The 17,941-nt window shown below is 42.8% G+C and overlaps 2 non-coding genes across 2 annotated transcripts; both read right to left on the reverse strand.

Annotated features, from left to right (window-relative positions):
• Positions 1-5,006: 5,006 nt before the first annotated feature.
• LOC141625684 (small nucleolar RNA R71) lies at positions 5,007-5,112 on the reverse strand. Its single transcript, XR_012535452.1, has one exon. It is a non-coding gene; the product is annotated as a small nucleolar RNA R71 (small nucleolar RNA).
• A 12,402-nt stretch (positions 5,113-17,514) lies between these two features.
• On the reverse strand, positions 17,515-17,621 carry LOC141625688 (small nucleolar RNA R71). The gene has a single exon (XR_012535454.1). It is a non-coding gene; the product is annotated as a small nucleolar RNA R71 (small nucleolar RNA).
• Between the last annotated feature and the right edge of the window lie 320 nt (positions 17,622-17,941).

Consider the following 17,941-nt stretch of genomic DNA (forward strand, 5'->3'; position numbering starts at 1 on the left):
ATTTCCCAACAGCTGGTTGCTACGGTTCAAGGGTAGTATTTCTTGAGTTGGTCTAGGTTGGTCGGGTTTGTAAAATCCTCCCCGTCTAGGTCACTCAGTCTCACTGCGCCCCCAAAAGTATTTTCTTGACCAGGTATTGCCCGGCCTAGTTAGGTTTGAATTTTCCCCTCGGATCGACGGGTAATGGTTCTCGAACTGACTTGAGGACCAAGTCGCCCTCCTTGATGTTCCTGGGTTTAACCTTCATGTTGAATGCCCATTGTATATGTCGTTGGTATAGCTGGACGTTGTGCAAGGCGTCGAGCTGCCGCTCGTCTAAAAGAGTGAGTTGTTCGTACATTTGACGGGTCCATTCCGCTTCAGGGACCTGACTCTCCAGTAGCATGTGTAGAGATGGGACCTCTATCTCTACCGGTTGAACCGCCTCCATGCGATATGCTAGGTAGAAGGGTGTGACGCTTGTCGGTGTTCGAATGGAGGTTCGGTATCCCCAGAGTGCGAGTGGGGTTTGCTCGGCCAATCGCGGTAGTTGTCTTGCATTTTCTTGATAATGGTGACAAGAGTTTTGTTTGCTGCCTCCACCGCTCCGTTGGTTTGGGGACGGTAGGGGGACAATCGATGTTGTTTGATCTTGCATTTGTCCAGCAAGGCTTGTATTTCCGCCCGGAAGTGAGAGCCTTGATCGCTGATGATTTCATGGGGTAACCCATATCTGCAGAAGATGTTGTTTTGGATAAACATGGCTACTTGTTTGGCGGTCAAGACTGCATACGACTGCGCTTTTACCATTTGGTGAAGTAGTCGATGGCGACGAGGACGAAACAATGCCCCTTAGTGCCTATCGGGTTGATTTTTCCAATGATGTCAATGCCCCAGGTTGAGAAAGGACAGGGTGATGTCATGGCGTATACAAGGGATGGTGGTATGTGTTGTATGTTGGCGAAGATTTGGCAATTGTGGCATTGTTTGACGTATTTACGGCAATCGGCTTCCATGATGGTCCAATAGTAGCCTAACCGCATGATTTTTCGGGTCAGCATCATTGCGCTTATGTGAGGGCCACAGTCTCCGTCGTGAACCCCTCCCATGACTTTTTTTAGCTTTGTGATGGTCAATGCAAAGGAGGAGAATCCCATGGGGTGTTCTTTTGTATATTTGGTCTTGGTTTATCACGAATTATGATGCAAGTAAACGAATGGCTCTTTGTCCTCTTGGATCAGAGTTAGGAGGGAATTCATTTTTGGTTTTGTAGTTGAGGATGGCATGGTACCAAGGTTCGACATGGTTTTCCTCGTCGTTGTTGATGGCACAGATGTGAGCTGGCTCGCTCCTTCTCTCGACACATAGGGGCATCGATGTCATGTCGTCAGGTATGTTGACGAGCGCGGCAAGTTTTGCCAGGGCATCAGCAAATTTATTTTCCTCTCGTGGCAAGTGGAAGTAGCCGACTTGGTCGAAGAACTCGACCTCTTGATTGATTTTCGCTCGGTAGGGAGCTAAGCTGTCACTTCGGATTTTCCATGATCCGGACACCTGATTGATGATGACTGAGGAATCGTCGTGGACCCTCAGTGTCTTGATGCCAAGTGTTATGGCTGCTTGTAGGCCGATGAGGCATACTTCATATTCAACGGCATTGTTGGTGATGGTGAAGTCTAGCTTGACCGAGATCAGAACATGTTCTCCTTCCGGTGATCTTAGAAGGATTCCTACCCCGAAGCCTCTCAGATTAGATGCACCATCGAGGTATAGGTCCCATGCGTCAGAGTCGGCACAAAGGACGTCTTCGTCAGGAAGTGACCATGTGTCGGTCGCTGGATCGTCGTTGACAGGATTTTCTGCCAGGAAATCGGCGACTGCCCTTCCATTGATAACCTTGAGGGGTACAAACTGAGATAACTCGGATAACATGAGTGTCCATCTAGACAGCGTTCCGTTTAGTACGGGTTTCTTGAAGATGTATTTAACCGGGTCCATCTTGGAATAGATGTGGACCATGTAGCTGAGCATGTAATGCCGCAGCTTCTTTGTTGACCATACTAGGGCATGTCTTTTCCAGTTTGGTGTACCTTATCTCGTACTCAATCAACTTTTTACTGATGTAATAGATGGCTTGTTCTTCACCGTCGACTGTTTGTGCTAGTATTGCTCCCATGGTTGTGTCGGTGACAGTCAGGTATAGGGATAAGGGAATCCCTTGTTGAGGTGGCATGAGGACATGAGGTTTAGATCGGATTTCCTTTATCCTGTCAAAGGGCTTCTGACAGTCGTCGTCCTAATCGGTGTGATTGGAGGCGCGAAGTTTCTTGAAGATTGGTTCACAAATCATGGTGAGCTTGGCTATGAAACGGCTGATGTATTGACCCTGACCGAGAAATCCCCGAATCTCCTTCTCGTTCTTAGGCCGTGGCATTTGTTGAAGGGCTTTGATTTTGGTTGAATCAATCTTAATGCCTCTTTTGCTAACGATATGTCCTAAGAGTTTTTTGGAGGTGACCCCGAATGCACATTTCTACGGATTTAGTCTCATGTTATATTTCCGCAGACGAGCGGAAAATTTCCGGAGGGCGTTGATGTGGCCGTCCCGTTCTTTTGATTTGACGATCATATCATCGACATATACCTCTACCTCCTTGTGCATCATATCATGTAGGAGAGTGGTACCGGTTCTTTGATAGGTTGCCCCGGCATTGATAAGGCCGAAGGGCATGACCGTGTAGCAATATGTACCCCACTATATAGTGAAAGCAGTCTTGTGCATGTCTTCCTCGGCCATTTTGATCTGGTTGTACCCAGCATACCCGTCCATGAATTATAGGAGAGCATGCTCGGTGATATGTGAATTTTTATAGTCTTTTTAGCCTATTTTAGCACGTATTTCTATGCACTTTCATACTCTTTATATTGCATTTTGCCCCCGAATTGGCTACTTTGGTTCGTTTTGTCCGTTCTGTAGAAATGAACGCGAAAGTAGTGGAATCGTACCATTTTTCGTCCTTTTTGCATGCATTTTGAGGAGAGGGGATTTTTCGGAGTGAGTTTCTTCATTGGGATGCGTGAAGGCACGGTTTACGAGGCAGTCGGGTACGAGATTGGGCTGATTTCAAGGAAGAATACTCGATCGAGTGGTTTTATTACTCGATCGAGTGGTTTTTATTGCCTGGGTTGATCAATCGAGTGGATTATTACTCGATCAAGAAGTGCTGGAAAGTGGAGTTACTCGATCGAGTAACATTTATGTTCGATCGAGTAACTTATTTGGAGTTTCACTCGATCGAGTGGTTTCAAGCTACTCGATCGAGTGGTTTTTGGTTTCGTGGGCTTTAATTGGACCGAGAACTTATTTTAGCTTTTGGACTTAGTTTATTTTCTATTTAAGCTTACGTCAACTAGGTCATTATGAATCTATTCTATGATCATCGACACTTTATTTTTCAGTTTTTCATCTATCATTTTCATACTTCACTGTAACTTTATTTTCGGGGTAATTTCGCTCGGATTTTGTTGTTCTTTACGCCGTATTCTCACGACTGTAATCTCTTTCTCCCTTCTTAATAATAATCTCTCTTTCAATTGCTTTAATTGTTCATTTTACTTCATTTAATTTCAGCCCTAATTACCTTTTTATGCAATTTAATTATCGTTTTAATATGTTGAATGCTGGTTATTTATCTGTTGTTAGTTTTGATAGTATTAATAGCGATATGAGTAACTAAATCTAATTCATGTTGGGATTAGGGGATCTACGGTAGAAATGTGACGATGTAGTGAATAAGTTAGATGAATTAATTGTGAGATTTTGTCACCATAGAAATATAACTGTATTTATCGGCTTAGTTGAGTGCACGCTTCTGAGTCACCTTTTTATTCTGGTTAAATTTAATCCTGGATCGGAATATTGGACTAAATAGACCTGCTATGAACAGTAGACTACCCAGACGAGGACGGAAGTTAAGTTAGTGGTAATTTAGGATAGAAAGTGGACCGAAAGGACCTTTCCATATCCGTCTCGCAGTAATTTATCTAAGTTGTTTACAGTTGAGTCACTGGACTGCCGTAGTGAACCGAAATCCTGACATGTCCCCTCTCTATTGATAGTTTATCATCTTTTTCTGCCTTTATTGCTCTTTCCTCTGCTTCTCTTCCTTTAAACCTTTTAGTTTAGAAACCTAATTTAAACACCCCCCATTTTGTGACCAAATAGACGGACTCTTACGGATATCTTGCCTCCCTGAGGAGATCGACCTGACTTCCCTAGCTATATAGTTAGTTTAGTTATTTATTTTTGATAGGTATACGACAGCCCTGTCAAATTTTGGCGCCGTTGCCGGGGAGGCAATTGCCCTATCTGTCTTTGTTTCGTTTATTTTATCCGTCTCAGGGAATTTTATTCCTTGAGGCAGTTCTTATTTATTTTCTTTTAGTGTTGTGTATGCCCAGGTCAGACAGGTTTGAGTTAGTTGCAGCTGATTCAGAGCCAGAGAGACTATTTAGGCATAGACTTCGTCTGCAAAGAGAATCACGAAAGGAAGTCTCGAGTACTTTCGAACCACAGCTTTAGCATTTCCTTTTTACAGAAAATCCATCTTTTGAAGAAGATACTTCTAGTTCCGTAAGCCAACCAGTAAAGATGCCGAACATTGCTAGTCACTCGGAGCCTAAGGCTGCTTCAATTCCAAAGGGTTTCAATCTCCAGACTGAGGATGGGAATACATTTGACATTCGTCCTTCCTATATCAATCTGGTGGAGAGAAATCTCTATAGAGGTGTGGCAGGTGAAGACCCGAGGAAGCACATGGAGGTGTTTACAGACTACTCTTCTACTATCCCCGCCACAAAGGTGGTAACTCAAGACAAGATTAAGGAGGTTTTGTTCCATTTTTCTTTGACTGACTCAGCCAGGGAGTGGCTGACTGATTTGGACCGCGAAGCCGCAGGGGTTACCAACTGGGAGACCCTTGCACTTGCTTTTTACAAGAGATATTTCCCTCCATAGCGCACCAATCAGCTGAGGGCAAAGATCACAAGTTTCAAGCAAGCACCTGATGAAACTTTATATGAAGCATGGTCCCGTTTTAAGAAGTTGGTGAGGTCTATTCCTCACCATGGTTTCGATCCGTGGTTTCTGTCTAACCAGTTCTACAATGGGCTATATGATGATCACAGTGCCATACTTGATGCGTCATTTAATGGAAGATTCCAAGAGAACACTGACGATGATAAGGGATGGGCCCTTATTGAAGAGATGGAAAATCATTGTGCTGAGTATGGAAACCCGAGGGATGGTATTAGAACAGTTCATGCAGTCGATAAGCAAGTTGTGGCTCAGCTGGAAGCCATGAATGCCAGGTTTGATAAGTTGGAGCTGCATTCTGCTGGGGAGCCTTAAACGGTTCATCTGCTTACTAGAGGGGAGACCATCACATGAGAGAGATGTGGGAGCAATGACGGTCACACTGCTGTTGGCTGTCTTACAAAGAAAGAACAGGTCCTTGCTTTTCAACAATACAGGCAAGGAAGGGGGTTCCTACTATAACAACCAAGGGGAAGTCCATCCCAATTTGAGGTGGACTAGTCAAAATGTGCTCAATCCTACCCATCCTCCGCAGCAGTAGCAGCCATATGTCCCTCCACATAAGAGTCAACAAGGCTTTTAGAAGCCTCCTTCCTTTCCTACACCTAACCAGGGTGCATCGTCTTCTGGTGGGATAAGTGAACTTGGTGAGTTGAAAACAATGCTGCAGTCTTTGACAAAGCAGTGGCAGCTGAGTGATCAACAAAAAGACGCATCAATCAAGGCACTTGAAACTCAAGTTGCCCAGTTAGCCGCGAACCAGTCTTCAAGGAAACCGGGTCATTTACCGTCACAAGCTGAGAAAAATCCACATGAGACGGTAAATTTAATTAATTTGAGAAGCGGTCGTTCATATGAGGGACCGGAAGTGTTGAAATCAGACCCGAGGAAGGAAAATATTGCTGATGAACAGTGTTCTGGCGAAGAAAAGGAGCTGATGGCAAAGAAAGTGCTCGATCGACTAGTTTCTGGGGGTCGATCGAGTAAAAATGCTGAAGAAAGTGCTCGATCGAGTGGAATTTCTACTCGATCGAGTGAACAGGAAAACGGAACTGCTCGATCGAGTGAAATTTCTGCTCGATCGAGTAACTCTGTTGAAGAAACTACTCGATCGAGTGGTATTTTTTATCGATCGAGTAGTATGTATAAGGAACAGCTTGATCGAGAGCCTGCTAGTGCTCGATCGAATGAGAAATCACCTGAAAGACCTCGTTCGAGAAGAAAGAAGCGTCCGAAAGACTTGGAGCTTGATCCGGCTGACACGTTAGAAGAGAGGAACAAGGGACTCGAGATACCAATAACGGTGCCCTTCCGGAGGCGTCTGCAGATTACTAAAGCTAATCAACAATTCGGCAAATTTGCCGAAATCTTGAGAAGCTTGCGGGTCACTGTGCCATTCGCCGAACTGCTGACACAGGTACCCTCTTACCTTAAATTTATGAAAGAAATTTTATCGCGTAAGAGGCACATTAATGATCATGAGACGGTAGCTTTGACCGAGGTAGGGACGGCCCTAGTTCAGAATAAGTTACCTCCCAAACAGTCAAACCCGGGTAGTTTTTCGATTCCGTGTCATATTGGTACCTATTTGATTGATAACGCGTTATGCGATCTTGGCGCTAGCGTGAGTGTCTTACCGCTGTCTCTGGCTAAGAGACTTGGTTTGACAAAGTTTAATTGCACAAACATGACTGTTTAGATGGCCGACCGTAGCATATCATGGCCACTAGGTGTCATAGAAGACATACTTGTTATGATCGGGAGGTTCTTTATTCCCGTTGACTTCGTTGTACTTAACATCCCCGAAGATTTCCACACACCTATTATTTTAGGGAGACCATTTTTATTTACTGCCCGTGCAGTAATAGACGTTGGGGGCAAGACATTGACTTTTCAGGTTGGGGACGAGGAGCTGATATTCCATCAGTCTAAGATCCGGAGGGCTCCCATGCAAGCTCAGCCTTGCAATGCCCTCTCTTCTGTTAACCCTATTATTGACAATCCAAATGAAAATTTGGAGCATTGTGCTGCTATTGAAACCGCTCCGCCTCAGGTTGAGAGCAAAAAGGAGGAAAGTTTGTCTGTTTTCCTTGCTGCAGGTACAGATGAAAATAATGTAGGAGCTGTCAAGGGGTGTTGTGCAATTAATGTCAGTCAAGGTGGGAGTGACAGTGTTAGAGCCGGTGAGAAAGGAGCAAGGGTGAGAAAAGTTCGCGCATATGTGGATGTCAACTATTCTCCTCCTAATGATTCAAGTTCAAGCTCATGGAAGCTGAAGAGGACAATAAACGTTGCTGAGATGACGTCGTCCAGTCAGGAGCCCTCGAAGGGGTTGCTGAATTGCCTTGGGAAGTGAGCGGGGAAATGCCCCGTGTACCAACTTGTAAAAACAATTTTTAAATTTTCCGTTGAACTTCTTTTATTGCTTTTAATTAGGACAATTAGAATTTAGACAATTTTTTTTAGTATAGATTAGAGACTATAGACTCTTACTTTGCGTATTTGGTATTTTGGGATATTTTTGCGAGTGTTTTTATGCAGGTTTGGGGAATTTTACGCAAATTCAAAGGAAGAATGACGAATTCAAGAGCTTATACGAGGAAAATGGCTCGATCGAGTGCTTTTTGTACTCGATCGAGTGAAATGTGTTCGATCGAGTGATTCCATTTTAGTCGATCGAGTAAAGCTGAAAAGGGGAGTTCTCGATCGAGTAAATTTTTACTCGATCGAGTAGATGGATCCATAAAGTCCTCGATCGAGCAGTTCTAAACCACTCGATTGAGTGAAATTGCAAGAGACACGCAGGGAGTTTTCCTTTACTTCCTTCTTTTTTGTTCTTATTTCATTTTACCCCTAATATTTCGACCCCCTTCATATTTGCGATAAAAAAATACCCCAAATCCCTCATATTTCTTGCCCATTTGCCAAATCCGTCACCTATATTTTGTTAGCTGCTAATTAATCGTCAAAAACCCTCTACTTTCCCTCTGATTTTCGCTATTTTACTCGGTCTATTGGGGATTTTAGGGTTTGCGGTTTTTCGATCAAAAAATCGCCATTTCTGCTTGTTGTTTGTCGATTAATTGCAATTTGTAGGTTCATTCTCATCAAGTAAGTCTCTCCTACATCTCCTTGCATTTTAATTTCACTAATTTCGCTTTTTTATGAGGTGAATTAGGATTAGGGTTCGAAATCCCTTATTTAGTCGAGTTTTTCGACTTTGACTGTACTTGTTTGCCCTATTTAGCTTACTTAATGCTTAATCCCGTATCCTCATTAATATTTACTTGCCTAGTTCGAATTCTGCGCGAAATTCGCGATCAAGGGTGATTTTCAGTCGAAATTTTCGACTGTCATCTGGGTTTTCATTTTGGGATACTATCATATGCTTAATTTACTTCAGTTGTTGCTCAATTGTTGCTATTGATGCCTGATACCCCGCCCCTATCGCTGTTTATCCGCTGTAATTCGAGTTTTTGAGGAAAGTTGGGAATTTTTGTGCTGTAAGTCGAAAATTTCGACTGTTTAGGGGAGTTTTCTGTTGTTTTCAGGCTGATTACCATGCTGTTTTCATGCTTTTTCTTATCAAATTCCCCTGCCCTTTTTATTCAGGATGGATTCTAGCTCTCTGCTCTCGACTAGCTCAACTTCTAGTCCATCCTTGCCTGAGCCGGTGGCCCCTGCTGTTGCCACCACCTCCACTTCTGTTAGTACCGCAGCCCCTGTGTTCTTAGTCTCTACTGTTGGTACAGTTTTTACACCTGCTAGCACCTTTGCTAGCCCCGTTTTTCTTTGCCACTTCGATCCACAAACCACCACCACGCTAGCAGATCGCCGCTAGTCTTTCTTTCTCGGTGGTGGTCACAGCAGCCCACGCCTCTACCTCACCCACGGTGACCACACCGTGGCGGACTCACCAGCCAGCTGTCGCTGCGGCGCTCTAGTTCCTCGCACCGTCACTGGACGGGCTTCTACCTCAGGTTCAAGAGGCCGGGGCCGAGGTCGTGGACGTGCCCGTTCTACGCCAGCTCCTAGTACTTCTACTTCTGCTGCTCCTTCTAGCACGGTCACTGTCCGAGGGTACAACTCCCTCGACTCTCACCCCGAGTACCCGCAGGTAATTTTCGTTAACGGTGTACATCGTAAGAGGTTTTATCACTTAGTTGGCTGTGAGTTTTTCCCTACCCGGTTCTTAGACCGACCGGCACTTGAGAGACTCGGCTTCTACGAGTCAGTTTTTGAGCTTTTACGGGGCTTGGGGATGGCCGGACTTATCACTATGAGTGGCCACACCTTTCTGGAGCTGAGTCTTGGTTCACCTTCTCCTCCGGGGCACACGACGCTGCCCCCACTAGTCCTTTTGTGTCATTCCGGTTGTTCAACCGGACTTTTTCGATGACTTTGGAGGAGTTTGGTACCAGACTCGACCTTTCCTTTACGGGTGACACTACTGCCCCGAGGAAGGTCATTCGTCAGCTTTGGCGGATCTAGGCCCAGGCCACCTTTCCCGAGCGAAAGCTCGCACAGGTCCACCTTCCCCCTGCCCGTTACTTTCTTAGACTGATGGGGAGCACCATTTTTGGCCGTAGGGAGCCAAACAACATCAACAACAACGAGATCTCCATCTTAGGCGGTTACCTGAACATTGACTGCGAGGGTCCTTTTACCCTCAACATTGCCTATCTGACCGCCCAGTACTTCCAGGCCCAGGGGGAGAAGGTCACGATATCTATTGTCTGCGGTGGCATAGCCACCATTCTTGCCTGTTCCCTTTTCCCTGTCTGGCCTCGTGACTTACCGTACCTCCCGGGAGAGAGGTATCTGAGCCTAGATGCCATGCATTCTCAGCATTGGCTGACCACAGAGTTCCGGACTTGGAAGATAGACGGTTCCTTGTCCGTGGACTTACCTTGCACCACTCTCCCCCATCTATTCCCTTTGCCTACTGTCGCAGGGGGCACCCGACTTCCACCACTGCTTGACTACCACCTCCACGTCTGCCCTCCTACCACTTTACCCGCAGCTAATAAGCGGCATAGACTTGAGACCGGAGAGGGGTCCACAACTTCTGGGAGTGGCCAGCCTTCCACGACCACTCCTACACCTACCCCGATCCCTACCTCCACTCCTACTCTCGCACCTGCCGACCAGACAGAGACACATTCGGTCCTATCGGCTAATTTTGTACCTCCACCACCCTTTGAGGCGTCCTCGGTCATGGACCAAGGGCGTCGTGACGGTTTGTTAGTTGAGATTGCAAAGAGACAGGCTCGTATGGAGCGGGACTTAGCTTTGACTTTGTTCCCTCTATACGAGTACCACTTCAGTCGACATCGTCCGATCCCAGAGGGTTGGCCACACCCTTCCTTTTACCGGTACCCAGCTGAGGGGTACCCGAAGTGTGCTGCGGAGGAGGAGGAGGAGGACGAGGACCCGGCGGCGGCGGCGGAGAGAGCTCGAGCTGAGCAGAGGAGGAGGAGGAGAGCACAAGAGGTAAAAGGAAGGGTGTGGGGAAGTTCGTGTTTTGTATGTGAATCTCACTCTTTTATTTGTGTCTCCTTTTTATTTATTGTTTTTATTTTCTTTTGGTTGTATATTCCCGCTCCCCTGTATATATCTGCTGGTGTATGCAGGAGGACAACGAGGGCGTTGTCCGTTTTGGTTTGGGGAGGGTATTGCATCCTTTTGAGTCTGCATTTGCATCTGTTTTTGCATTCACGTTTACTTTTCAGCCTTGCATTGTTGTTTATTTCATCAAAAAAATCAAAAATCCAAAAAAATTAGAAAATTTCAAAAAAAATCAAAAAAATTCACGTTTATTTTTGCATATAGGTTGAGTCGGAAAATTCCACTACTTTCGCGTTCATTTCTACAAAATGGACAAAACGAACCAAAGTAGCCAATTCGGGGCAAAATACTACAAAAATAGTATAAAAATGCACAGAAATACGTGTTGAAATAGGCTAAAAAGACTATATAAAAAGCACGTATCATTGGGTACGAGATTGGGCTGATTTGAAGAAAGAATGCTCGATCGAGTGGTTTTATTACTCGATCGAGTGGCTTTTATTGTCTGGGTTGATCGATCGAGTGGATTATTACTCGATCACGAAGTGCTGAAAAGTGGAGTTACTCGATCGAGTAACATTTATGTTCGATCGAGTAACTTATCTAGAGTTTCACTCGATCTAGTGGTTTCAAACTACTCGATCGAGTGGTTTTTGGTTTCGTGGGGTTTAATTAGCCCGAGAACTTATTTTAGCTTTTGGACTTAGTTTATTTTCTATTTAAGCTTACGTCAACTAGGTCATTATGAATCTATTCTATGATCATCGACACTTTATTTTTCAGTTTTTCATCTATCATTTTCATACTTCACTGTAACTTTATTTTCGGGGTTATTTCGCTCGGATTTAGTCGTTCTTTACGACGGATTCTCACGATTGTAATCTCTTTCTCCCTTCTTAATAATAATCTTTCTTTCAATTGCTTTAATTGTTCGTTTTACTTCATTTAATTTCTGCCCTAATTACCTTTTATGCAATTTAATTATCGTTTTAATATGTTAAATGCTGGTTATTTATCTGCTGTTAGTTTTCATAGTATTAATAGCGATATGAGAAACTAAATCTAATTCATGTTGGGATTAGGGGATCTACGGTAGAAATGTGACGATGTAGTGAATAAGTTAGATGAATTAATTGTGAGATTTTGTCACCATAGCAATATAACTGTATTTATCGGCTTAGTTGAGTGCACGCTTCTGAGTCACCTTTTTAATCTGGTTAAATTTAATCCTGGATCGGAAGATTGGACTAAATAGACCTGCTATGAACAGTAGACTACCCTGGCGAGGACGAAAGTTAAGTTAGTGGTAATTTAGGATAAAAAGTGGACCGGAAGGACCTTTCCATATCCGTCTCGCAGTAATTTATCTAAGTTTTTTACAGTTGAGTCACTGGACTACCGTAGTGAACCGAAATCCTGACATGTCCCATCTCTATTGATAGTTTATCATCTTTTTCTTCCTTTATTGCTCTTTTTTCCGCTTCTCTTCCTTTAAACCTTTTAGTTTAGAAACCTAATTTAAACACTCCCCATTTTGTGACCAAATAGACGGACTCTTACGGATATCTTGCCTCCCTGAGGAGATCGACCTGACTTCCCTAGCTATATAGTTAGTTTAGTTAGTTATTTTTGATAGGTATACGACAGCCCTGTCACTCGGCGGTATTATTGATGTGACCATAATTTGAGCATATTTAGTCCCCGAATTAGCCTTGTTCCCATGCTTTTTAGTGCATATTTGGGTCATTTATTGTCTTTAGTCCTTTGTTTTGCATATTCTTTGAGGTTTTGATCCCTTGGTAGGAAATGAGTGCAAACCTTGCATTTTCATGGCAAAATGAAGCTAAATTGATTGAATTCAATGACCAAGCATCAAAGAGAAGACATGATTAGAAGGCCTTTGTACATACTATAGTAGATGGGTAATGATGAGAAAAGATCCTTTCATCCCCGAGGAAATCCTCAATGATTTTATGAAGAGAAAGGAAGAAAAGAAGAAAGGAAGAAGCTGACAGGGAATCCGAGCGGATTGCCCACAATCCGCCCGTCCAGCACATGCAATCCGAGCGTCTTCCTCAGCTGGACGCCCGTCCAGAACCACCACAATCCGCCCGTCCACCCCACGAATCCGCTCGTCCAAAACACCCACAATCCGCCCGTCCCGTGCCCTGGACGCTCGGATTGTGTGACAGCTAAATCCGCCTTCTACTTGTTCAATGTAGGATGCGCATATTTTTGAAAGACCGGCGAAAAGGAGACCGGAGTCTCTCTTGAGACCGGCGATTCCTCAAGGACTTAATCGTCATTTAAGCCCTTAGTAAACCCTAATTTATGTACCTAATCCCCACTATAAATACCCAATTAGTCTAATTAGATTATCATGTTCTTCTTAGCAATCTCTAGTGTAGTTTATATCAATCTAATCTCTCTTTAATATTGTAATCAACATTTAATCAAGTCTTAATACAAATCTCATTTCCTTAATCTCTCTTTTGTTCATCTTTCATTTTGGGTAATTGAAGATTATTTGGGTTATTATTGGGAGATTGACAATCTTCCCATCAATCATCAAGTACTTCTCTTATTCTTTGCTTTATTATTGGAATCATTATTAGGTATAATTCTCTTAATCCCTTTTTAATTATTGTTAATTATCTTCATTTATTCATCATGTTTTACTTTGTTGGTATGATTGACAACCTTGCTAGCATGTTCAACATGATAATGAGTGAGTAGTTTCCTTAGCTAGGGTTAATGGCTAATTAGGGGAAACCAACATGGGGGGATGATTCATGCTTAAATTAATATGTTTTCATAGTTTATTTGCTTGCTTGTTGTGATCTCAACTTATGCACATGTTATGTTTGATAAAATGCGAGCCTATGAATCCTTGCATTTTTTACCCATCACCTATCTTTTCAATGAGACTTATAAGACATAAACCAACTTGAGTCTCATTAGACCATGCATATAGTTGACTAGGGAAGATTAAGTCGACTTGTAGGTGTTGTACAATCTAATCGATTCGGCTCCGGGACCCAAACTTTCCTAGGATTGTAAGATATAAACCAACTCGATCCATCACAACAATAATTGCTTGCTTATAATTTGAGAATATGTTTGTATGATCAATTCCCATGAATCCCCTATGACCCCATGACACCCTAGTGCCTTTTATCAATTGTTTACATCCCTTTTTAATCATCTTGCTTGTTTACTTTTATTGCTATTTAGTTTAGTGATCTTCTACTTCAAACCCCAAATTGTGACACCCTTAGACACCACTAGTTGCAATTGAAAATCTCATCTCAATTCCCGTCCCTTAGGATCCGACCTTTAATTGCCTCTTTACCAATTGTAGAGTTGTTTGTGGAGTTATAAATTGTGTTTTGGTCTAGGTGCTCCTAACGACAAGTACCAAAAACTAAACCTCCAAGTGTGTCCGACCAAAAATGACGCCGTTGCCGGGGATGGTGTTAACTTGATTTAGATTTTATTAAATTGTTATTAGTTGTGTCTTTCTTTGCCTTGGGGAAGTAAAACTCCTCAAGGTTTGTTCTAATTATTTTCGAGTTGTTTGATATTTTGCATGTCTAGAAGATCACAAGGTAACTTGTTACCCTTTGATCACGAAATTGAAAGGACTTTGACAAACAATAGAAGACTTGCTAGGAGAACTTTGAGAGGTATTGGTGAGGTTGTAGATATTCAACCAAACGCTATTGAGTTCGTCAACCCTTTTGCAAGACAAGGTGAGGAGAACCCAACACAAAATCCAACACAAAATCAACCCACAATGCCTAAATTTTCATCACATTCCGTACCAACCGAGGAGAACCTACCAAATGGTACTAACACACCACAACACTTAACCGGAAATTTCATTGCCAAATCCTGTGACACCTCATGTTTTAAGTTTATTTTGTGATACATTTTCATGTTTTGAATTAGTTTTGTGATACATTTTGATAAGTATGATATGGTTTGATAATGATTAAGTAAGTTAATTATGTTGCAATGATCATAAGTTGGAATGAGGCTCAGTTGTGCGAATGCTTATAAATGTTGTTTTAATAGTTATGGGCGAACTTCGGGACGAAGTTCATTTTAAGTGGGGAAGACTATAATACCCCGTAATTTAATAATAATTAATGAGAATACTTTATGTAATTTAAATAATTAATTAATGAGGTTTCTAATAATAGTTGCGAGAAAGATGTTAATTAAATAATAAATAAATAAGCAAGCCGGGAATTGGGTTTAGCTAGTAATAAGTCTTGGGCCGTGTGTTGTGAATAAATGGGCTGATTATATTAGGCCTAGTATGAGAGTAGTCGGGATTTAAAGCGGGATTTAATAATAAAATAATAACTATAATAATATGGTAATTCCTAATAATAATTAGAAAAGACAATAGTTTCCTAATTGACCTCATATAATCTCTAAACCTAGACTATAAATACTTAATAAATCTGAAAAGTAATTAATAAAAGAAGAGGAAGGAGATTTAGAAGACGGAAGAGGCAATTAGCGATAAAAGGTAAGACCGTCTTACAATTTAATGTATTGACTTTGTAACAATGTATCTCGTAAACTAGACTACCATATGACTAGCTGGGACCGTGACCTTGGCCGTGGGACACCAGGGGGTGACCGGACCCACGTTGGACCACCGTTGACCGGCTGGGGGGGGGGGTGTTTGACCGGAGTTTGTGGTGGTGTTTGTTGGGTTAAAACAATAGAAAATCCTCGGTTTTGACCCTACTTCGACTGAGATGGACCTGACCTGGGTTAGGGTTGGTACAACGGGGAATAGTCGACCGTTATAGGTGGTTGTGGGTGGCCGTAGGTGGTGGTTGTGCGGTGGTTGCCGAGGAAGGGGAATAGTCTTACCTGGGCATGACTCGTGTGGGACCAACGGGGAATAGTCTTACCTGGGCATGACTCGTGTGGGACCAACCTGGGTGGGTAGGGTTCAGGTAGGGTTGTCGGCATATGGGTAGGTGTGAGGGTGGATAAAGGCGGCTGCTTGGTGGTTTTGGTGGCCGGAATGCGCAGAACAGGGGAGTGAGGGTGTCGTTTTGTTACTGTCGGGTTTAGAGGGGTAGTTAGGGCGTGAGTGTTGGGGGTTGTGGGGGCGGTTTGGCCTGTGGTTAAGGGTTGCTGGTTGTGCTGGGTACGGTGGAGGATGATGGTGACCTTTAGTGGTGGTGGTGGTAGTCGTAGGCAATGGTTTAACCGTGGAGTTTGTATAAGTCGGGTTTTCGGTAATTAATGATGTTCGTGAGTGAGGTTGCTAGGGCGTGGGGTTGTGAGTTGTAGGGGGCGTTTGGGCTAGTGTTTGGTGGCTGTCAGGGGTTGTGGTGTTGCAAGCTGGTGGTGACGGGTTGGGTAGTGTGAGTGGTGGTCTAGTGGTGTGGGAATGGTCGAGGTTAAAGAGGGTGGTTAAACACGATTTTAAAACATGTTGTGGGGTGTGTTGTGTTGACGTGGGTGTAATATGGCGGGATTAATACAAATTATTTGGTGGACGGGTTGTTTTATTAAAATGAAATTATAATTATACGAGATTATAATTAAAATACTTAATTAATTAATTTATGATTAAAGGTACTATTTGAATAAAGTAAATAATTAAGTAATAATAAATATATATAATTCATCTATAGGTGACGGACTTGTGGAACGGGTTTGTTGAAGAATATTTTTAGTAGATGGCATTATTCGGAATTGCTTGCCAGGTAGGAATTTCCTACTCAACTCGGGTTTTTATTATTAAGTGAATGGATGTTTAAATGTGACGGTTGACGAGACTAAAATTAATAATTATGATTTATTATTGGAATAGAGTATTTGAGTATGATAAATTGTTGGTTGAGCAGTAAGACGGGATTGTCATTGAGTATTGGTTGTTGGAGAGTTGATTATTCAGTTGAGCATAACACGGAGGGTGTTACTGCCAGTTGTGCATAGCGAGCAATCGTTACTGGCAGATGAGCATAGTAAGTAATTACTACTGCCAGAGACAGTTGTGCATAGTAAGTAATTACTACTGCCAGATGAGCATGGTACGCAAGTACTACTGCCAATTGAGCATAGCACGGTGTTAAGGGACTTGTGCTACTGCCAGTGACGTAAGTGAATTGTACGGATGAAGTGATGAGAATTTGAAGAATGTTTATTTTGGTTGGATTATTATTATTGTTGTTTAGTTTATTCATACTCAACCTCGCGGTTGACTGTGTATTTGTGAACACCTGCGGTGAACCATAATGGGGAGCAGATTTAACAGGTACTAAAGATTAGCTGACTTGGGAGCTTGTGGGAATGCGTGAGGACTTGGACAATCTACCTAGAAGTCTAGACCACATAGAAGATTTTATCACTTTATTTATTTTCCGCTGCGAGTTGTATTTATTTTATATTAAGTTTAGTTGGTTAATTTGTAATAAACATGTAATCATTATGTTTTAATTTAAAGTACTTTGGTGAGTTGGACTTTGTTATTCACTACCTCGGGAAACCGAGATGGTAACAGTTCTATTTATTTGGGAATGTCTGGCTAAAGGCTCCTGAATAAATGGGGGTGTTACAAATCCGCATTTATCCAATTAGTCGAAAGAAGCCAATTTGGGGGGATGCCTAGTGAAGACCCTCACTCTCACATGGAGACTTTTTGTGACTATTGTGATGCGATTTCTCAAACCGGTGTAACTCAAGACCAAATTCGATGGGTCTTATTTCCTTTTTCTCTAATTGGCACCGCAAAACAATGGTTGAAAGGCCTTGATAAGACTACTCTCGGAATTGACTCTTGGAAGAAATTGGCTCTAGCTTTCTACAAAAAGTTCTACCCACCGGAAAAGACTAACATGCTAAGAGCTCAAATTACGGGCTTTAAGCAAAGAGATGAAGAATCCTTGTATGAAGCTTGGGAGCGATTCAAAGGCATTTGTCGCTCATGTCCTCATCATGGACTTAGCGAGTGGTTCTTGGTACAACAATTTTGGAACGGTCTTTATGAAGACTCAAGAAACATTCTCAACATGGGATCAAATGGAATGTTCACCGAAGTTGACGACAATCAAACTTGGAACAAGATTGAGGAAATGGCGGTCCATAATTCACAATATAGTAGACCTCTCAAGGCTACTAGAGGAGGAAAGCATAAAGTGGACTCTATTACTCAATTGGGTGCTCAACTTAGTGCTCACATTGATACCATCAATTTGAAGTTCGAAAAGGCTATGGCTAGACTTGAAGAAGCCTCAAAATCACCAAAGCAACATGTCAATGCCA

The sequence above is a fragment of the Silene latifolia genome, chromosome X (genome assembly GCF_048544455.1).
Source record: "Silene latifolia isolate original U9 population chromosome X, ASM4854445v1, whole genome shotgun sequence".
NCBI lineage: Eukaryota > Viridiplantae > Streptophyta > Magnoliopsida > Caryophyllales > Caryophyllaceae > Silene > Silene latifolia.